The sequence below is a fragment of the Artemia franciscana genome, unplaced genomic scaffold, assembly GCF_032884065.1.
Source record: "Artemia franciscana unplaced genomic scaffold, ASM3288406v1 Scaffold_1260, whole genome shotgun sequence".
NCBI lineage: Eukaryota > Metazoa > Arthropoda > Branchiopoda > Anostraca > Artemiidae > Artemia > Artemia franciscana.
The window spans coordinates 1-24,038 of NW_027062773.1; the positions used below are offsets into that span (position 1 = coordinate 1).

The 24,038-nt window shown below is 35.6% G+C and overlaps 1 long non-coding RNA gene across 2 annotated transcripts in view; it reads right to left on the minus strand.

Moving 5' to 3' along the window:
* Positions 1 to 808: 808 nt before the first annotated feature.
* LOC136042408 (uncharacterized) overlaps positions 809 to 24,038 on the minus strand; it is a 46,707-nt gene continuing 23,477 nt past the window's right edge. The window contains exons 2-3 of one of the 2 annotated variants that reach the window (XR_010621293.1): positions 3,117 to 3,211; positions 809 to 1,017 (exon numbers count right to left, since the gene is read on the minus strand). This is a non-coding gene — a long non-coding RNA (uncharacterized LOC136042408). Of the gene's footprint in view, positions 1,018 to 3,116; positions 3,444 to 24,038 lie in introns of those variants that run through there. The other variant, XR_010621292.1, reaches the window with a different exon arrangement.

Here is a 24,038-nt window from a genome sequence, read left to right on the forward strand (position 1 = left end):
ATTATCCACAGTGAAAAAACCGCGTGTGTAGATGATACACTTATCAATAAATAAATAACACCATCTGTAAATACCGCTAGTAATAAAAATTATACAATTTCTTTGTGTTACTTCGTAAGACCCAATGATCTTACACTTTCCTCAGCAAAGGAGGTGGCAACCCTCAAAGCTTTCGAACCCTTAGAGCCTCATCCACACTGAAGCTATTCATGTACAGTTGTCAACCCCTCTGCAACTAAATAGATACGACTGCACGCATGACAAACTTATGTATTGAGCTTCTTATTTTTCATTATTGACAGAGTCGAAACTAAACTTCCCATTCAAGCAATTAAAGCACAAAACAAACAAAGGATTACCTTCCAAATCTGTGCTAAACTAAGTATGGACTTACCCAACAATAGTACAACTTTGGCAAACCCACGTCAACTTTAAGAGCCAAACTGCTTTCAAGCCAACCACTTTTTTAAAATACATACACTGCAGGGACTTCAATTGTCTCATTGTAGAGGCCCCCCAAAATAAAATCATGAAACGCTGCCCAAAACCTAATAAGATGAAGATAGGCTGAGACAGAAAATTTAAGGAAAGCGAAAACTTTAAGGGAGATAATCATAAAAGAAGTTCAAACTCAGTTAATACATTGGTGTATCTTAAATTCTGAGATGTAAGCTGGTACCCGTAGACATTCCGTGTGGAAAAATTGGGCGATGCTTTCGGTAGCATTGGCACACCCTATGTGATGGTAAGGCTTTATTTGTAGTTTTTCAATTACACGGCTCCAGTTTAGAAGAAAAGACTCCCAAAATGCAACTGATTTAATTTTATTCATGATTGGATACAAAAATGGTATCTTCCTTTAGTAATGGAGCATTCTGAATATACTGGAGCATTGTGAATACAGCATCTGTAGGGGCATTGCATTTGAGTTTGAATCCAGAGTAGTCTATACTGTTGTCCTGTGATTGTGTTTAAGCACCATCTATAACTCAAATCACAGAATAAAAGTTAATAGACCTGAAAGAGAACAGAAAAAAAAAAATTGAAAATCTTGAAGCGAAGAGTTCAAAAAAAGAATAACTAACGTCTAATAAAGAATAGACAAATAAAAAGAGTAAATGATAAAGAATAAAAGAATAACGAATACCTAAAATTAACCTGATTACCAAGGAGGCAGATGAAGAAGAAGCATTTAAAGATAAAAAAAATCTTGGGCCAAAACTGACCTTAGTGAACCTACTTCTACCCTTATGGTTTTGAACTGCTTTGCTTAATTACTTGCGTTTCAAGCTTGTTTAACTTAGCTTAGTTTAACTTCTGCAGTTTAATTAGTATAATTTAAATAGTTTAATTTAGTATAATTCTGATTTATTATTAATTATATTAAAATATTAATTGAATATTAAGAACTTATACAACAAAACTACTCTTCATAGAAAATGGCGGCTAAACAATCATATCTTGTTCAAATTTTTACTTACAATCGAATATTTGAATTCTCAAGCAGATAAATAAAAAAAGAGGGAAACTTCCAACCAATTTACAAGTATTGGTAAATTTACTTTAACAGAAATAAATAGTTTTCAATTTACCTACTAATAAGCATTTGGAATTATTCAGGAGGAGCATGGGTGGGGATCGGCCTGGGAGAGGAGGAATTTCCACAGGGTGAAATTTTCCAGGGGAGAAAGTTTCAGGGGGGGAGGGGAGAATACGCTGAAAGAATGAATATAGACTATTAAAACAGCCTCTTTGACTTTTGGAAATCTATTGAACCTTCTAGGTGTGACTGCAAAGCCAGCTTGGGCTTTATTATTTAAATAGGGCTACAGCTTGGTTATCCAAAGCTCTTTTGACGACCCATTTTATTTAGCATTTTTTGTGTTTATTTTGAAAATTGCAGATACATTATACTAACTTTAAAACTGCCTATTAAATAGCAATTAATCTTGCGTAACCTCTGAATCTAATTGGCATTCTAGGCCTGTACTAATATTGTAGCAAATAAGTATGATACGGGTATTGTCCCCAAATTTTTACCGATGTAATTTTTTAAAGATAGTGAATTCCCCATAGTTACACACACAAAAATTATTCCTTAGACTGCAACACAGGTTAAAACTTACACACAATGTCACTAGATGCTTAATATGAAATGAACTCACTGAAATAGCACAATGGAGATAAGGTAAAGTCACCTCTTTTCAAGGACCAGCGCTGATTAATAAGAACAAACCTTTGTCCATCAGCGTTTGTAGCTCCAATTGACAATGGAAAGAAAGTAAAATAAGTAAAAAAAGGATCAAGTCAGCTGGTATGGTCACTCATAGAGAAACACTAATGCAATAAGCCAATATAATTTTTGTCAAATTAAAGCTTGAAAAATCGATTCACTGAAAGAGCATCTGAAGAATATTCATAATAAAGAGAAAAAGGACATTTATCTGGTAAAAAAAAGGATGAGTTTCCCAGTGCGGACGATTTTTGGCTAAAGTCTATACATTGATAAGGTGGTCACAACTGGCCCTGCTAGGCCAAATTCTGTTTTTTTTTTTGAATGGTCGAACTACAAGGTTGTAATTTTCACTGTAACCAAGCCAATAGAACAAGTAAGGGAATATGAATATAAGTCTATATCGAGGAAAACATAAAAACAGGCACGTCACTTCAAAATATGTCGAATTTTTGGGACAGACCGTAAAAATCTTAGGTGGTCTGTTTTTATATTCGTTTTTGCTGCATTTTTACGAGCCTGAAAAACATTTGGAATGAGGAGGTGGGTCAAACACCCTAACCTACCCCTTGATACGGCCTGGATTAATACGTTAGAAAAACTCCTTTCGGTTTACTATGTGAAGTCTGAATATTCTGTAGCAACAGCCTTCGGGTTATCCGAAGGATCAAAGTAATAGAAAGGAAACTGTTCAAAGACAGAATGTCAAACATCTTATTGATGTTATTTGAGCCTTAATTTTACTTTTTAGAGAGTTGTTTCTATAACTATCTAAAATAACTAATATAATTAGTTCAGTTATTTAAGCTAGTTATTTTATAGTTATTCACTTTTTAGTTAATTATTACTTAGTCAAATGGTTAATATTTCAATCCAGACTTACTTCGAAACTACTGCAAAGTGCAGATGTCGGTTTTCTTTCCACAGTTCATTATTTTCATCAAGAATGACATGTTTTTCCACGCCCGAATCAAGTACCTAAAAATAAGAACGAATAGATCAAATCTACAACCGACAGTAAAAAAAAAAAAAATCACATTCATTGGTGAAAATTATTAGTATATGATAATCACGTAGTAAATTCAGAATATAAGTTATCATCTTTATTCATATTTAATGAAGTGAAGGTCGTTTTGGCACGATAAAGGAATTAAAACTTCTACAAAATTTCCACTGCGAGATCTTTTCATTTTTCCTGACTATATCTAAGAGATCCACTTTAAGGAGAGTCTATTGGATAATTAAAACAGCGAAGATGGGTGCACGACTAACCTACATAAACAAATAATCCAGAAATAAACAAATAAAGTTCAAATAGGGATAAAATCCTTTTAATTGAAAGTGATAAATTTCACAAAAATACAAGATAATTTGGTCACATATGCAGTGATCGTCATTAGTAGTAATACTCCTACTGATGACGGTATTGCTACTGATGATTGTCATTGCATATGTGACTTAGTATTTTCGTGAAATTTGTCACTGTCTATTAAAAGGATTTTATCCCTATTTAAACTTATGTTTATCGTTATGTTGGTGAATAAAGGTCAAACTGGTAAATACTTTGAAGAACCTATCATGGTTCCAACCTCGTAAACAAGTTAATTTACTGTTTCCTAGAATTAATGTATCATGCTGCATTGATATTTAGGGAGAGTCCAAAATTATTTTAATGGGGGATTACTCCCCCAAAAGTATTGTGGGCCTGTGGTTTCTCAGTTTGCCCTAGGTTCTTTAGATCCGTTCTTTGAAGAATTCTCCCACAACCCCTTATATGTGCAAGTATGTTCATTATTGTGTGTTGCATCTAACAGCTCTTTTTTCTTTCCAAACAAATAAAGAAATGTCTCTAATACTCATCTCCTTTTTATACCTCCGACCTCTCTCTTAATGCAATTTATGGCCATCTTGTTTTTCATCTATTATTTTTATTCTTTCCAATGCCATAAACTGGTAGATCTTTGTCATCATTAATAGTTTCTGGAATAGTTCTGTCAATTTGTCACATTAATTATTATTTACAATTATCTTAGCTTCATATGAAGGGGGAGTCCGGAAGGTCCGAGTGCACTTGCCAGAGCATAATCCTTTTAAGTCCCCATCCATTGGATTTATGAATAAAGTATATCATCCAAATATAGACGAAGTTTCTGGCACAGTTTGCCTAGACGTCATCAATCAAGCCTGGACTGCCCTTTATGTTAAGTTCTCCATTATTATTTTTATTTCATTCGGACTCAAATTAATCACATGTCTAGTTCTATCAGGTGCTAAATCTGATGGTGAAAGCCATATTTTATATAGCCTTGTGAAATCAGCTCTATCGGTCACCCGATTATACCATTGCTAGCTCTTCACATAGGCAAATATCTGACTCGCTTCTGTATTGCCCGACTCCTCAAAACTTTCCAATTGCTCTTTAACTTTTGTTGCTGTCTCCCAATCTTTTCGAATGGTTATACAAATAAAATTAAATATTAATATTATATTAAATATTATTAAATTGTAATATAATATTAAATTATAAATAAATTTTATAAATATTAATTATTACAATTAGTATTATTATATTGTATTATATTAAATATTAATATTAAAACATAATATTGAATATTAATCCTATTAAATATAATACTATTACTCCAAATAGTTTTTGAATTGGAAAATTTAACCCTCTTAATTTCATAGAAGTTGACCAATAAACACCCGCCTGTTTTGAAAAATCTTAAATTTTGAATTTAGAACACTTGGACAAAACAGGTGGTTCCAACTCGCAAATCTGAAGTTAGCCATTGGCCACCGTGACTAAATTTATTAGGGGGGCGGGCATTGAAAAAACTAAGATTATTTTATAATTCGAATAAAAAGTACCCACTAACGCCAAAAACAAGAAGAACATTAGGGAATTTTTTTTCAGACAGTGGGAAACAAATGAGAATGAATGTTTCGGCCCTATGTCCAAGGGCCATCCTCAGCAATACAAATAAGAAAAAACAACTTAGAAGAGGAATAAAATCAATAAAACTAAAATGGACAGTTTTTCAAAACTGTCCCAGCATCCTTACCTCAGCGAAGTTCAACCAGGACTGATAAATAAATTGTTATGAAACGAGGCAATTCATTTAAATGAAAGAATGTGATTTAAAAACACGTTTCTAATGCCAGCCTAGCTTTTTTCGCTGCTGATCTTATAGGTCTATTTGTGACAGGTTCTTTGTTGATATCTTTTGGTTTTTTATAATATTTCGTAAGGTCATTTTTAATTAAATTTGTGTATAGAGCATTCAATGAATATAGAACTTGGTTAATTTTTCGTTAAAAAAAATCGGTGTTGTATTTTAGATATATAGTAAACCTGCAAAAGGCTCATTAACAATAAGATTTTTAATATGGAAACTCAGTGCGTCCCGAAGACGGTATTAACTTGTGATATCACCACCAGATATCACATATCACATCAGATATCACCACTCGTAATGGATAATTTATTAACTGAAGGTAATTAATTTCGTAATTATCTCGTGTTTTGTCTGTATCTCAAATGTCATGTAGTACCTTTTTCTCTTGTCGTACAAATTTTCTTGAGCAGTACTCTAATAGCTCCTGCTAGTATTTCACTTCTTGTAATTCCATTTTCCCTCTATCCAGGTTGCAGTGGTAGCTAGTAACCTAGTAAGAGAAGATCACATCCAATACTAAGGTAAGATATAGATGTGTTTGTTATCCTTGAATAGGTTTTTCTCTTATAATAAATTTAAATAAAGATTTCTTTTTTGTTCATCTGGTGACTTAAATGGACTCCAAGTAAAACCCACTTTTGTCAATATTTTAAGCCGTGAGAGATGTCTTAGCGAGCTCAAAAATAAACCTTTTGGTGTAATTAGTATCGTAAATAATACTGGGGGTCAGGCTAATTAAAATCTGATTAATTTAGACCCTATTTGTAATAGTAAGAGATGATCACGTCCAATAATAAGAAATATAGACTATAACTGCTGAAAATAGTCTCAGATTAAAACAAAAAGTACACTATCAAAACCCCCTTGTTCGAAACCCCCTATATATGAAACTTACCGTCCCTTGGCTTGAATAACGGGTAAAATCTATTGGCTTTGAAAAGAAGAGAAGTTGCTTGAGTTATGATATTGAGTTAAGAGAAGTTGCTTGAGTTATGTTGGGGTGGCGCGAAGCGCCACCCCAACAGCTAGTAAACTATAAGATCTTTTGTTATTAATCTGGGTAAGATTTAGATATTAGCAATTATGAAAAAAAATCGGATTGGCTCAGCTTTAACTTAGTTCAGATTGATGGAACTTCAGTTTTGGCTAGATCTATTTCTAGACTATAGCTAAATCTATTGTGAACAAATTAATTTTCAACTGATTATAGCACTTTACTTTTGGCCAAAATTATTGTTAGCCAAATCCTGGCTAGTAGAATCCCAATGCAAATGAGTCTTAAGTTAATCTTTGCGGTATGAGTAAAAAATATAGATGGAAATTGAACGAGAGTTAGCTAACATGAGTAGCGTGCATTGTAAATGAAATAATTGAATTCATTCATAATACATTTAAATTTAGTTTTTACAAATTTATTAGTTCCATGAGTAATTGTGTGTGTTTATGATGTATTTCGTATATTACGTTCTGTTGAATTGTTACTTATGTCGCTGTTACTTAGGTCGATTCTTTTTAAATTTTATTGCTGCTTGGACTAGTTGACTCACCGATGACCGTTTTCGGCTGTTCTGGGGATGATCTTTCTATATCCGTCTGAAAGGCTGGATTCAACTCCCTCTGTTTTTATGGCACTTGGTATTAACCAAGTGACATATAGTAATCGCCAATTCTGTCGGTCTGTCTGTCTGTCGGTCTGTCGGTCCCGGTTTTGCTACTTTAGGCACTTCCAGGTAAGCTAGGACGATGAAATTTGGCAAGCGTATCAGGGACCGGACCAGATTAAATTAGAAATAGTCGTTTTCCCGATTTGACCATCTGGGGGGGGGGAGTGGGGGGCCGGTTAATTCGCAAAAAATAGAAAAAATGAAGTATTTTTAACTTATGAGCGGGTTATTGGATCTTAATGAAATTTGATGTTTGGAATGATATTGTATCTCAAAGCTCTTATTTTAAATCCCGACCGGATCTGATGACATTGTGGGGAGTTGGAGGGGGGGGGGAGAAACCTAAAGTCCTCGGTTTTGCTACTTTAGGCACTTCCTGGTAAGCTAGGACGATGAAATTTGTCAAGCGTATCAGGGACCGGACCAGATTGAATTAGAAATAGTCGTTTTCCCGATTTGACAATCTGGGGGGGGGGAATGGGGGGCCGGTTAATTCGGAAAAAATAGAAAAAATGAAGTATTTTTAACTTATGAGCGGGTGATTGGATCTTAATGAAATTTGATGTTTGGAATGATATTGTGTTTCAGAGCTCTTATTTTAAATCCCGACTGGATCTGATGACATTGGGGGGAGTTGGAGGGGGGAAACCTAAAATCTCGGAAAACACTTAGAGTGGAGGGATCGGGATGAAACTTAATGGGAAAAATAAGTACAAGTCCCAGATACATGATTGACATAATCGGAACTGATTCGCTCTCCTTGGGATAGTTGGGGGGGAGGAGTGATTCTTAAAAATTAGAAAAAATGAGGTATTTTCAACTTACGAACGGGTGATCGGATCTCAGTGAAATTTGATGTTTAGAAGGATATCGTGTCCTAGAGCTCTTATTTTAAATCCCGACTGGATCTGGTGACGGGGGCGGGGAGTTGGGAGGGGGAAACCTAAAACTTGGAAAACACTTAGAGTGGAGGGATCGGGATGAAACATAGTGGGAAAATAAACACAAGTCCTAGATAGATGATTGACATAAACGGAATGGATCCGCTCTCTTTGGGGTGGTTGGGGGGGTATTTCTGAAAAATTAAAAAAATGAGGTATTTTAACTTACGAACGGGTGATCGGATCTCAGTGAAATTTGATATTTAGAAGGATATCGTGGCTCAGAGCTCTTATTTTAAACCCGACCGGATCTGATGACATTGGGGGGGGGAGTTGGGAGGGGGAAACCTAAAACTTGGAAAACACTTAGAGTGGAGGAATCTGGATGAAATTTGGTGAAAAAAAACACGAGTCTTAGATATATGATTGACATAACCAGAACGAATCCGCTCTCTTTGGGGTAGCTGGGGGGGGGGGTTAATTATGTAAAATTAGAAAAAATGAGGTATTTTTAACTTACGAACGGGTGATTGGATCTCCATGAAATTTGATATTTAGAAGGATATCGTGGCTCAAAGCTCTTTATTTTAAATCCTGACCGGATCTGGTGACATTGGGGGAAGTTTGGGGTGGGAAAACCTAAAATGATGGAAAACGCTTAGATTGGAGGGATTGGGATGAAACTTGGTTGGAAAAATAAGCAGAAGTCTTGCATACGTGATTTACATAATCGGAATGGACCCGCTCAATTGGGGGGGGGGGGGGGTAGTTCTGAAAAATAAGAAAAAATGACGTATTTTTAACTTACGAAGGAGTGATCGGATCTCCATGAAACTTCATATTTAGAAGGACCTCGTAACTCAGATATCTTATTTTATCAAGCGTAATTCGGGGGGCAGTTGGGGGGACCGGAAATCTTAGAAAATACTTAAAGCGGTGAGATCAGGATGAAACTGGATGGGAAGAATAGAAACCTGTCTAAGATACGTGACTGACATAACTGGACCGGATCTGCTCTCTTTGGTGGAATTGGGGGGGGGGGGGTAATTTTGAAAATTGAGGTATTTGTAACTTACGAAAGGGTGACCAGATCTTAATGAAATTTGATATTTAGAAGGATCTTGTGCTTTAAAGTTCTAATTTCAAATTCCGACCAGATCCTGTGACATTCGGGGGAGTTGGAGGGGGAAACCGGAATTCTTGGAAAACATGAAAATTGGGGTATTTTTATCTTACGAATAGGTGATCGGATCGTAATGAAATTTGATTTTTAGAAGGAATTCATGTCTCAGAGCTCTTATTTCAAATCCCGACTTTGGGGGGAGTTGGAGGGGGAAATTTTGGAAAAACACTTGGAGTGGAGGAATCGGGATGAAGCTTGGTGGATAGAATAAACAAATGTCCTTGATACGTGATTGACAGAATCGTACTGGATTCGCTCTCTTTGGGGGAGTTGGGGGGAGGGGTTCAGTGATTTGGCGAGTTCGGTGCTTCTGGACGTGCTAGGGCGATGAAAATTGGTAGGCGTGTCAGGGAGCTGCTCAATTTGACTTGATAAAGTCGTTTTCCCAGATTCGACCGTCTGGGGGGCAAAAGGGAGAGGAAAAATTAGAAAAAATTAGGTATTTATAACTTACGAGTGGATGATCGGATCTTAATGGATTTTGATATTTAGAAGGACTTTGTGACTCAGAGCTCTTATTTTAAATCTTGACCGGCATTAAGCCTCTTATTTTCCTTTTTAAATCAATCTATTGATTCATAGAATTTTTTTAGAGCTCATACCATATGACCTCTTGGCTCTTAGCTCTTCTCGCCTCGTCACAAGTGCCATATGAGCTCTTAGCTCTTGTTTATATACCCTTGAGTTTTTTTTTTTTTTTTTTTAGACTTGTCCAATATATTTGATTCATTTCTAACCCAGCTGTTGACATATCCTAATCCTATTGATCATTTAAATGGGGACGCAGCAGCAATGTATCTCCACAAGCCTGAAGACTATGCCAAAAAAGTTAAAGGTAAGTCAGTCTATCTCAGAACTAAAAATTAGTTAGTAAAAGGCCTTGTTCAGGGGTTTTTCTCATATAAAATTGTAGAAATGCCTTCAAAGCTTGTTTATCTATATATATTATATATAAATGTTTTCAGTCCTATCTTGATACATTTAGGAATCTAATAGGATATATTTCACTAGGGAAGAGAGGTGGGTCAAAACGGAGAAATAGTCTCTTTAAAGTCAGACAATTCGGAATCATTTTGGAAGCTTTGTATGCTTATAAGAGCAAATTAGTAAAAAAAAAAGAATCATATAGGCATTGGAAACTATCACGGCTTATTTAAGCTAGTTTTGTATATATCTTGCAAGTTCAGCGAAGTAATAACTTTGTTTGTTTTAAGTTTCAACTTCGCTCCTCAGTTCCACAACAAAAACTTTTTTCCAATAGTAATTATAACTCGGTCTATTTAGCAAAGAATCCATACATTAAAAAACCACCCAAAGGCTATAGCATTTAAGGGACTAACTACAATACAACATTAACAAAGAAAGTTCAATCAAAATGAGGACAGAAGCAGAAAAAAAGACAAAAGGAGCTTAACTTACTCAGCTTCAGACTCCACAAAAGGGTCGAAATCTCCCCGCAAATATGCTATCAGTCATCCCAAAACGAAACCACAAAAAAACTTTAAGAACACAATGCCAAATCGTTTATCTTATGATTTGTTTGGGGTCAATGCTCCTCCTCCACCCAAGTATATTCCAAATTCGCTCTATGCCCTCCCATGAAGCTGCAATTCACTTTCAATCCTTCGATGTGACCTCTTCTCACCAATTCGGAGTGACCTCATCGTTGGGCCCCAGATAGTTGGTCAGAAAGCTCAATGTTCATGTTTTGCCTGATTGTCCATCTCAAATTGGTTAGTTGGTCATCTTTCATCCGTAAAACAAGGCCTATCGTCTTAAACTTTTTTTTAATTATTGATTGCTAAAAAACAATGTCACAGATCGTCTAGTAAAAAAGGGATCATGACGACGAGAAGCGTAAAAACATTTATTGATGATTATGAAACTTTTTTACATACCGCACACCATCAACTAAAAGATCTAACTACTAGAAATATGTCTACTAAAAGAGACACAAATATACAAATCAATGTAAGATCCAACGTACTGAAAATACTTGAAAGACTTCAACCCTGTTGATGTATGGAAAAAACAAAAGACTATTGACTATACTAGACTTAACTGAAACAAAATAGCCGATCAAGGCCGAACAGGATCTGTGTAACGGATTCTCAAAAAACGTCTGTGTAATGGATTGTCAAAAAACGCAACTAAATAAGATAGAAGAAGACGGACTAAAATAATCAAATGGACTGGCTTTTTTTGTTGGGGTTACCTGTAATTTTTTATTTTGAAAAATGTCGTAAAAGGGTTTTGAACTGTCACAATGTGTTAGATGGTATGGGCTAACCTCGAAGCTAATTATTTAAATCTGTTTATGGGTTGTACACATTAAAACAAAAAACTATGAGTGGTGAAAGTTGAATCCCTGTATTATATTGGCATAAGAAGGAATATCTCCATCTTGGAGAATCAAGAGACACCGTGTATCTTCTTCATAAAAAAAGAACGAAAGCTGGCTTTTTTTTAATACAACCTGCTAAATATCTTTGACGGCTAACGACTTAGCCGTTAAAAATGAGGAAACAAACAACAGAGCGGTCAAGCAAAATTTACCAGGAAACGAACACTTATGTGCTATCAAAGAAGCGTTTCAGGGAATAAGTCCTACTCCTTTCTAGAATCATGCCTGAGGCCCCTTTGAATGAAATTATTGGGATTGTTATCTTAACCTTTTTTTAACTATAGGTCTAGGAAGTGTAATCAAGCCTCCTTTTTCGGACACCTTATTGTCTGATAAATGATAGGTCAAACAAGTATCTAAGACGATTCTTAAGGCAATGCCTCTTAAGTACTATAAGGGAAATATCTAAGACGATTCTTAAGGCAATGCCTCTTCAGTACTTAAGGGAATTCCTTTCTTACTTAATTAAAGTTACCCAGTGTGCAGTGAGAATCCGTTTTTATTCACTGAAGTAACTAGCTATTGTAGACTTAACGCAGTGAATGTGAGGTTTAATGTCTTATATACAGGGTGCAAATTTTATCAGAACAACGGTTAACATCTAAAAGCTTTTCTTAGCAATTTTTGATTGGATAAAAGTAGGCAACGGTCATTCCTTTGGGGAGGGGCCAAAGAGTATGGGCACCTTACAGGAATCGAAACTGTTGCTAGTGCCGACAAAAAAGCATCATCATCATTTAGCCTTTGGTGTTTCTGCTATTTTTCAATGTTATTCAATTGGCATAGTTGGCAAAATTAATCTAGTAATAAGTATCATATCTCAGGTACTGACTGAAAAACGATTACAAAGTTTAACAAATGCTGAGATGCCAAACGCTAGATGGTAGGCTATGTTTTTTTTGGCCGACACTAGCGCCAGCTTCTACTCATATAACTTACCTATATTCTCCGGGATGGTTGTCAAACGAGTATTTATATTCCATTTAAAAATGAAGGATGTTTTGTCCTTTTTGTTTTAGTAGGTTCAGGTTAAAAGTGGAAGCCTTATGTTATGGAAATGAAGTGAAAAATTTCGTAAAATCTCTTAAATATCAATTTCAAACACCTGACGTCTCAAATAAAAGTGGAGTTTAAAATCACCCAATTTGCTTGATTTTTTTTCATCTTTTTAAAAAGTTAATATAAATTTAACTTACATTCTTACATTTTTACTTCATTAACTTTTTGGGCATCGTAGATGGGGTGCCTGACTACAACGGAGCTTAAAATAATTGTGTTCTATCAAATGATATTTTTCTCAATGTTTTGGATGATTATTTCATTTTTTCAGATTCTTCTATTCAAGGTTAAAAGAATAAGATTATTTAAAATAGGAAATAATCATAATGATACAAGATTGCTGATAATCTAGTTATACAGTTGGTCGAATAAAATAATTATGTACGTTCATAAGTCATTCTTATATCACTACGCTCGTAACTGAATCTTAATTGCAATTGTTTTATTTACCTTTTCAAAAGATTTTCCTACAGGGTTCAAAAAAGCCTTAGGATCTTACCTACCCCCTGATAAAGGGATATAGGAAAAATGGTCGTAAAATTAGATTTTCTACAGGGAAGAAACTTTCATCATTGATATTTTTTGTTTAGATACTATAAATTGATACAAGTGGTAACTCTTTTCCAATGCATGTTGGATATAGATTAGACCAGTGCCGTCTCCAGGATTTTTGTTCAGGGGGAAGGAGGGTTATGTTCGTTTGGCCGGGGGGGATACACAAAGAAACTTTTAAAAACACATCAAAAATTAATTTGTTTGTATTTTGTTACGTTTTCACGAGTCAAACAAACATTTTGGAGGGAGGGCAATTTCGAATAGACCTGTCTAGAAATTGTACCTACTCTTTCTCTATCGATTTGTCCGGATATACAGGTTTTAGACGTTAACTTGCAACAAAGTACATAAAACGCTTTACAAGTACTATAAAAAAATGTAAAAAGTATTGTTGCCAGTTTTGATATATATATATATATATATATATATATATATATATATATATATATATATATATATATATATATATATGTATATATATATATATATATATATATGTATATATATATATATATATATATATATATATATATATATATATATATATATATATATGTGTGTATATATTTATATTTTCCGAGTTTATATATATTTGGTTTAGGAGGATATTCTTAAATCGTGTTTTTTTTACCAAATATTTGACTGAAAAAAAAACAAGTTATGTTTTGACAACAAGAACTGTTAATTTTTAAGAACGTTCTGCCAAAAGTACGAAGTTAGTCAAGTGTTCAATGGGCTTCTTATAGACTTACGACACCAATACTTTATAAATATACTCATGGGTGTCTTCAGAAGTTTGGTATGGAGAGGGGGATTTTAAGACCCAAAATTTTGTCTAGAAGAGGGAGATTAATCTTATCATAGCAATTCGAACGATCTCAACAAACATCATTGAAGCTATTTTAATTGTCATTTTATCATTTTTCAACTTTGTTTTGACATAAGTAAAAATTAAACTAGTGACAGGTTCATTAATTAAAATCAGGAAAACTGAAATCAATTTTTCTGATCACGAAACGATTAAAGAATATTTAATACAAAATGAATTAAAATTTGTTTTAGCTTCCAGAATAGACGCATAAGTCTATGTTAGCTATCGTAATTTTACGCATTTACGTTGATTTACATATTTTAAATTACATATTTAATGCATTTTCGTCATGCAGCAGTCCAGTCAGTGTCGTTTAAATTTGAGACTTGGATCATTTCTATTAGGATTTACGATTGATTTATTATTGGAATAAATTTGTTATGATAAGATAACGCATATTATATCGATTAAGATCTTCAAATTTTTGAACTGTTGAAGAAATTAGAATAACCCTTGTTGGCTTTATCTGCTTCTTATGGTGGCATTAGGCATTAGTGACACGTGTGGCTGCACCTGGCCCCGGGCCATCAAGGGCTACGTACCTTGTTGTAAATATGACCTAAAAAGGTAATGCCGCGTGGATACTCTACCGTCCCTGAAATTCTGTAGAGAAAGATCCCTCTAAACTTACCCCGAAATCAAATTTGAGAACATGGAAAAAGACACGCAATAAGATCCAATTATATGAATGACGTAAATAAAATTCCTTGGTTTATAGTAATAGCCAACGAGGCCGCACAAATTGATATTGCACAGGGTCCAAAAAAATCAAGCGCCGCCACTGTAGGGGCTCTTGTCGGCTACTTGAACTATCTATTTATAATTTTTTCTAAGCAGACGATGGTGAATTAAAAAAAAAAAAAAAAAAATCGAAAAGGAAGTAGAAATAAAATCTTGGGATAATTCAAACTCGAACGACCAGAAATTCCTAATAAAGAGAAGATGAAAGTCAAAACCAACACAAATTAAGGTAAATGATCCTATCAAGCACAGAGATAATCAATACTGATATAGATAAGTAAATTTATTTAAGAACGAGTAAAGTTTTAAATGAATATTCAAGTCAGATTTAAAACAAAGAGAAATTACTACAAACACTCGTGAAAAAAAAAATTGAAGGCTTATGTCTCTTTACTATTTTTCATGCAAGAGCATTTCTTCTCAAACGTGCATCCAATAACGAATATATACGAAACATATGAATTAAACGGAACTTAGATTGAAAATTGGCACACTTAGTCAGGGTTTGGGTTCAAAAGTCCCAGGCGTACATGCATTGGCCACTCTATGAATCTAAAGAAGGTTAATTACTAAAGTTTCTTAATTTCTCTGCCTTCGTCAAATATAATATTTAATATAATATAATATTTCATTAATATAATATAATATTTAAGGTGTTAATGTCGAGAACGGTTTAATACCATTCCTTTTACGAATTTCTTTCGACGGATTTAAACCCAACTATTCATTTATGCTGCTTTATTGTGAACTGCCGTTACAAAATCTTTGCATTATGACTGAGTTGATTTATTTTTAGGATTTCAAACCCCACTAGTTTCAAATGATTATGTTATTTTAAATTTATATTTCTAGTCACTAAGGTCAAAGCCCGCTGATCTGAGCTCAGCTACTGAGTGGTCTATCTCAATTTGAGATTTAACGCCATCTTGTGTTAATCTATTTAAGTTTCTCTTTGAATTTCTATAGTATTCATTTTTTCTATTTTCGTACTAGTAAAATTGGCTGTTGGACGACTTTCATAAAAGGACAGAAAAACTAGTGTATGCTCTTTCATAAGGATCAGTTAAAGGCCGTTTTACCCCTCCCTCATCACAAAATCTGAGCCCCTCCACCTCTATGAAAACTGCTCCTGAAAGGTTCAGCTCAATCCATTAGCCGTTAAATAAGACAGGGTAGACTTACCGTAACTAGAACCTCTAACTTATTTACTACAAACAATACCGTATCCAGAAGGGGAGTGGGGTAGGGGTTTTGAAACCCGCCGTGCTCTGAAATGTTTGTCCGACTTATAAAAACGTAAGAATAATGCATATAAACAAATTTTGCTGTGTTTTTATAAGTTTTTTTTGTTGACTCTTCCTTCCCTCCTGAAAAATTAACCCTCCCTGAAAAGAAAATCCTGAACAAGGCCCTGACTACAAGAAAGAGTTCTTTCATTTAATCGAACTCTATATCCATCTGTATGTCTAATGTAGTCTAATTTCTATTTTTCTCACTACTAGTAAAACTTTTATAAAGAAAGACCTCTTATAAAGAAAAAACATACTTTCAAAATTTACTTCTTATCAAAAAAAGGGCATTTTGTCCAGATTTACTTCTTATAAAGAAAGAATGTAGCCTATTGTCAAAGTTTATTCCTTGTCTAAAATATAAATATTGTCAATATTTACTTCTTATAAAGAAAGAACATATTGTCAAAATTTACTTCTTATCAAAAAAGGACATATTGTCAAGATTTATTTCTTATGAAGAAAGAATTTAGCCTATTGAAACAATTTACTTCTTATCTAAAAAATTCATATTGTCAAAAATTACTTCTTATAAAGAGAGGATACATTGTCAAAATTTTCTTCTTATCAAAAAAGAACAAATTGTCAAGATTTACTTCTTACCGACGTTACGAAAGACAGCACCCAATTAGAATCTGCACCTCAGATTAGGTTTCAAGGGCTTTAACTGTATAGATAGCTATTATACACATATATATTAATATTTATATAATATATATTTATGTTAGCTACAAACGTGATTACTCTAGAGCTATGAAGACTTACGAATTGAGCAGATTGGCTTTAGTCTAGTTGCTGTCAATGGATTGATTATGTATATCTTGCTTTAAGATCTCCTTTTTTCCTCCTGTTTCTCATTGTCTGTTTCTTATTCGCTATCTCCTTCTTTCCCCTTGTTGTAATCTGTCTCTTTCTCTTTCTGATTTGCCAGAAAAATAGATGTATTCTCAAAACTTAGCAATGACCGAGATTCTGAACTATAGCACCGACCGAGTAATTTTAAAACAAGATTTTGTGTGGAGTTAATGGCTGTTATCTCTCAGTGTAATTACTTTCCTCCCTCTGATAAATTGTTTTTAATAATACTTTTGTCATGCAAGGCACCGCAACAAACACTGAAAGCAGTGCACTTGGATCACCTACAAGAGGAGGCTTGACCCTGAGTACCTTGAGAACAGCACTGTCATCTTTAATAGCACATCTTCAAACAGCACATCTTTAATAGTACTTTCATCTTCCAAGGTTGCACAACAAACACTCATAAAGCAGTGCACTCGGATCACCTACGAGAGGAAGCTTGCACCCGGGTAGGTTGAGAGTAGGACTCTACAGTTTAATAGCATCACCTATTTAATAGCACTATCGTATTCCAAGGCAGACAGCAAACACTCAGAAAGCAGTGCACTTGAATCACCTACAAGAGGAGACTTGAACCTAAGTACCTTGAGAACAGCGCCGTCATCTTTAATAGGACACCTTTAGAAGCACTTTCATCTTCCAAGGTAGGACAAAAAACACTCAGAAAGAAGTGCACTGGGATCACCTACAAGAGGAGGCTTGACCCTGAGTACCTTGAGAACACCACTGTCATTTTTAATAGCACATTCAAACAGCACATCTTTAAAACCCCTTTCATCTTCCAAGATAGCACGAGAAACGCTCAGAAAGGAGTGCACTCGGATCACCTACGAGAAGAGGCTTGCACCCGTGTAGGTTGAGAGTAGCACTGTATAGTTTAATAGCATCACCTATTTAATAGCACTGTCGTATTCCAAGGCAGACAGCAAACACTCAGAAAGCAGTGCACTTGAATCTCCTACAAGAGGAGACTTGAACCTAAGTACCTTGAGAATAGCGCTGTCATCTTTAATAACACACCTTTAAAAGCACTTTCATCTTCCAAGGTAGGACAAAAACACTCAGAATAAAGTGCACTGGGATCACCTATAAGAGGAGGTTTGTACCTGAGTACCTTGAGAACACCACTGTCATTTTTAATAGCACATTCAAACAGCACATCTTTAATACCCCTTTCATCTTCCAAGATAGCACGAGAAACGCTCAGAAAGCAGTGCACTCGGGTCACCTACGAGAAGAGGCTTGCACCCGTGTAGGTTGAGAGTAGCACTGTATAGTTTAATAGCATCACCTATTTAATAGCACTATCGTATTCCAAGGCAGACAACAAATACTCAGAAAGCAGTGCACTTGGATCACCTACAAGAGGAGACTTGAACCTAAGTACCTTGAGAACAGCGCTGTCATCTTTAATAGGACACCTTTAGAAGCACTTTCATCTTCCAAGGTAGGACAAAAAACACTCAGAATAAAGTGCACTGGGATCACCTATAAGAGGAGGTTTGTACCTGAGTACCTTGAGAACACCACTGTCATTTTTAATAGCACATTCAAACAGCACATCTTTAATACCCCTTTCATCTTCCCAGATAGCACGAGAAACGCTCAGAAAGGAGTGCACTCGGATCACCTACGAGAAGAGGCTTGCACCCGTGTAGGTTGAGAGTAGCACTGTATAGTTTAATAGCATCACCTATTTAATAGCACTGTCGTATTCCAAGGCAGACAGCAAACACTCAGAAAGCAGTGCACTTGAATCACCTACAAGAGGAGACTTGAACCTAAGTACCTTGAGAACAGCGCCGTCATCTTTAATAGGACACCTTTAGAAGCACTTTCATCTTCCAAGGTAGGACAAAAAACACTCAGAAAGAAGTGCACTGGGATCACCTACAAGAGGAGGCTTGACCCTGAGTACCTTGAGAACACCACTGTCATTTTTAATAGCACATTCAAACAGCACATCTTTAATACCCCTTTCATCTTCCAAGATAGCACGAGAAACGCTCAGAAAGGAGTGCACTCGGATCACCTACGAGAAGAGGCTTGCACCCGTGTAGGTTGAGAGTAGCACTGTATAGTTTAATAGCATCACCTATTTAATAGCACTGTCGTATTCCAAGGCAGACAGCAAACACTCAGAAAGCAGTGCACTTGAATCACCTACAAGAGGAGACTTGAACCTAAGTACCTTGAGAACAGCGCCGTCATCTTTAATAGGACACCTTTAGAAGCACTTTCATCTTCCAAGGTAGGACAAAAAACACTCAGAAAGAAGTGCACTGGGATCACCTACAAGAGGAGGCTTGACCCTGAGTACCTTGAGAACACCACTGTCATTTTTAATAGCACATTCAAACAGCACATCTTTAATACCCCTTTCATCTTCCAAGATAGCACGAGAAACGCTCAGAAAGGAGTGCACTCGGATCACCTACGAGAAGAGGCTTGCACCCGTGTAGGTTGAGAGTAGCACTGTATAGTTTAATAGCATCACCTATTTAATAGCACTGTCGTATTCCAAGGCAGACAGCAAACACTCAGAAAGCAGTGCACTTGAATCTCCTACAAGAGGAGACTTGAACCTAAGTACCTTGAGAATAGCGCTGTCATCTTTAATAACACACCTTTAAAAGCACTTTCATCTTCCAAGGTAGGACAAAAACACTCAGAATAAAGTGCACTGGGATCACCTATAAGAGGAGGTTTGTACCCGAGTACCTTGAGAACACCACTGTCATTTTTAATAGCATATTCAAACAGCACATCTTTAATACCCCTTTCATCTTCCAAGATAGCACGAGAAACGCTCAGAAAGCAGTGCACTCGGGTCACCTACGAGAAGAGGCTTGCACCCGTGTAGGTTGAGAGTAGCACTGTATAGTTTAATAGCATCACCTATTTAATAGCACTATCGTATTCCAAGGCAGACAACAAATACTCAGAAAGCAGTGCACTTGGATCACCTACAAGAGGAGACTTGAACCTAAGTACCTTGAGAACAGCGCTGTCATCTTTAATAGGACACCTTTAGAAGCACTTTCATCTTCCAAGGTAGGACAAAAAACACTCAGAAAGAAGTGCACTGGGATCACCTATAAGAGGAGGTTTGTACCTGAGTACCTTGAGAACACCACTGTCATTTTTAATAGCACATTCAAACAGCACATCTTTAATACCCCTTTCATCTTCCAAGATAGCACGAGAAACGCTCAGAAAGGAGTGCACTCGGATCACCTACGAGAAGAGGCTTGCACCCGTGTAGGTTGAGAGTAGCACTGTATAGTTTAATAGCATCACCTATTTAATAGCACTATCGTATTCCAAGGCAGACAACAAATACTCAGAAAGCAGTGCACTTGGATCACCTACAAGAGGAGACTTGAACCTAAGTACCTTGAGAACAGCGCTGTCATCTTTAATAGGACACCTTTAGAAGCACTTTCATCTTCCAAGGTAGGACAAAAAACACTCAGAATAAAGTGCACTGGGATCACCTATAAGAGGAGGTTTGTACCTGAGTACCTTGAGAACACCACTGTCATTTTTAATAGCACATTCAAACAGCACATCTTTAATACCCCTTTCATCTTCCAAGATAGCACGAGAAACGCTCAGAAAGCAGTGCACTCGGGTCACCTACGAGAAGAGGCTTGCACCAGTGTAGGTTGAGAGTAGCACTGTATAGTTTAATAGCATCATCACCTATTTAATAGCACTGTCGTATTCCAAGGCAGACAACAAACGCTCAGAAAGCAGTGCACTCGGATCACCTACGAGAAGAGGCTTGCACCAGTGTAGGTTGAGAGTAGCACTGTATAGTTTAATAGCATCACCTATTTAATAGCACTGTCGTATTCCAAGGCAGACAACAAACGCTCAGAAAGCAGTGCACTCGGATCACCTACGAGAAGAGGCTTGCACCAGTGTAGGTTGAGAGTAGCACTGTATAGTTTAATAGCATCACCTATTTAATAGCACTGTCGTATTCCAAGGCAGACAACAAACGCTCAGAAAGCAGTGCACTCGGATCACCTACGAGAAGAGGCTTGCACCAGTGTAGGTTGAGAGTAGCACTGTATAGTTTAATAGCATCACCTTTTTAATAGCACTGTCGTATTCCAAGGCAGACAACAAACGCTCAGAAAGCAGTGCACTCGGATCACCTACGAGAAGAGGCTTGCACCAGTGTAGGTTGAGAGTAGCACTGTACAGTTTAATAGCATCACCTATTTAATAGCACTGTCGTATTCCAAGGCAGACAACAAACGCTCAGAAAGCAGTGCACTCGGATCACCTACGAGAAGAGGCTTGCACCAGTGTAGGTTGAGAGTAGCACTGTATAGTTTAATAGCATCACCTATTTAATAGCACTGTCGTATTCCAAGGCAGACAACAAACACTCAGAAAGCAGTGCACTTGGATCACCTACAAGAGGAGACTTGAACCTAAGTACCTTGAGAACAGCGCTGTCATCTTTAATAACACACCTTTAGAAGCACTTTCATCTTCCAAGGTAGGACGAAAACACTCAGAAAGAAGCGCACTGGGATCACCTATAAGAGGAGGTTTGTACCTGTGTACCTTGACAATTAAGATTTGACTTGCAATACGTTCCTTTTGACCAGAGGTGATGGCACTCACTGCTAAGAATAATTGCTAAAACTGCAATGGTGTTCACGGCTAAGAATAGGTAAAAGAAAAAATAAAGCTTTTCTTCATCAGCTTTCATTCTTTTTTATTTTTTTTATTTGCGAAGTCTGATGAAGTTAATTTCACCATCATGAAATTAAGAAGGAAGCTTTTTTTCATTTGGAAAACAGTCTCATCAATCATCAATTTCATTCGAAGCAGAGGTGTTCAAAATGTTGGAATATATACAGATGTTTTTTAGTGTAATTTAACAAAAGATTTATTTGAGACTTAAGATTTTGCTGTTTTAAAAACATACCTTTTGACCGAAGATGATGGTGCCCGATATAATAAATCATAAAAATCCAAAAAACAAAATCAAACTTCGCATCCTTTGCGCCCATTTCTTTTTTCTTTTTTTGTTAGATTTGCGTAAATTTAATGTTGATGGGCAGCCTCCATCATGAGATTAAGGCTGAATTGATTTGAAAGTATTACTATTAGGCTAAAAATATTTCATGGTTTATATTTTAACAAAAATATTTCATGGTTCATTTGCACATTTTTGAGACTTATGTTGATACATATATAAGTGCTATCTGTAAAATTCTGTCACCTTGCCTCCTTACACATAATTGACCTAGATTTGTGTGGTATTGCTGCTCCTCGTATCTGTAGAATGTTTTAGGGGGGGGGGAAACGTGTTTTCTACACTTTTTGTTGGCCTTGATCTGACTGCTGGTTGATTGATTGTATGTTTTTTATGTGTCTAACCCTGGGCTCACATAGCGTTGTTTCTCCAACAAAACAATAGCTTTCTCGAAAAAAAAGTTCGCGAAATTTCTGAAATTCTATAATTTCAATTTTATCCTATAATTAATTTTAAGAAGAATTTTTTTAGTACCTCTATAAATATAGTTTAAAAGAGCTAGTGAATCTTAAAGACGCGGAAAATTGTGGTAAACATGAATGAATTCTTGCGTAAGATGTTTATTTTCAAGAGATATGTGGCTTTGGGAACCAGGCGAAATATATGTCAAGAGTATCTCCAGGAATAAGCTGTGTGTAGTATCCTTCTATAGATGATGCTTTACGATCTAATTCCTATTCTAAGCATAACCAAGACTAACTATAATCTATTTTCAAGCATTCTCCTATAACGGATACCTCGGCAAATCATGCCTTTTAAAGACTGGGGAGCTTGAAATTATTTGTCATAGCTTTGAATGGCAAAAGCTAAGGGGGACGAATTAACACTTCTAGACTTTTAGGTAAATAACACCTTTTTGCTTCACTGCAGCAAAACAGGCTTAGCCTTCAATGGAGTGCATTGCAATTACTTTCTTTAGGTTTGTGGGTAAAAAGTGCCTGTGATTGGTTAAAAGTGAATGTATGCAATCAGTTTCAACCAATCAGAGGCCTTTTCCACTGACAAATTCGGAAAAATAAATTTCAATAAACTATATTTAAAGCAAGGAGGAAAACACGGAAAGGATGGAACAGTTTTAAATAGACAGCAAAATAATTCTGCATAATAGAACAAGACGAATAATAAGAATAATTCATACTACCATCTGTGTATTCGGAATTATAAATATTACCGCAATCTGGCTAGTCAAATACTTGTTGCCATCTTGTTGCCATCTTGTTGCCCACTTGTTGCCCATGGCTTGTCCCTGGCATTTGTGTAAATCAAGGTTGAGGTAAATTTTGTGTGGGTGATTCAATGGAATTTTTGTGTGATGCCTAAGTGATTTTTTTAGCAATAACCTATTTTTATCGTTGAAGCCATCATTATGTTTAGAATTTGTCTCTAATCGGAGGTTGGGACAAGAAAAAAAACGTAGCTTTTAGCTTTAAATTTGCGTGTAGAGCTGACTAGAATGTAGAATTTTTTCACTCGAGAGTTAAATTTTTGGGAAAGAAACAGTTTTGATAGTACAGTATTGCATTAAAAAAAACTTCAGCATTGTGCTGGCTAACATTAATAAAAATATAATATACTAATAATAAAAAAGATAATACTGAAAAATTATTTTCAGTTATAAAATAATTATATATTTTGTGTACGTCTAGAACCTCTTCTCAAGGTTGTCAATGTAGCTTGATGAAATATGGCAATAAGTTCATCAGATAGCCTTCTAAAAAAGCCAAATTGGACCATTTTAAATTCTAACTTATTCATTCATCTTTTTTAGCAGGAGGTGCTAAAATAGTAATCCTTTGTTTTGCTAATATTTACCTCAGTAATATTCACCAATTCGCTTAATGTTATAAGAGAGGTTGTTAAGTGGTATGGACTTTATTAACATGACCTTGAAATAGCGTGTGGAAAGGAGTTTTATTTCAAAATGTACTATTTTGGACTCTGATTCTATTATGGAAACAAGAAATTGCTCTTCTAATATGTTTCTCTGACGCTAAGTCCTAATGAAATATACCGATTTGACGCCATATTCATATTCTTTTGAAATATCCCCCATAATTAT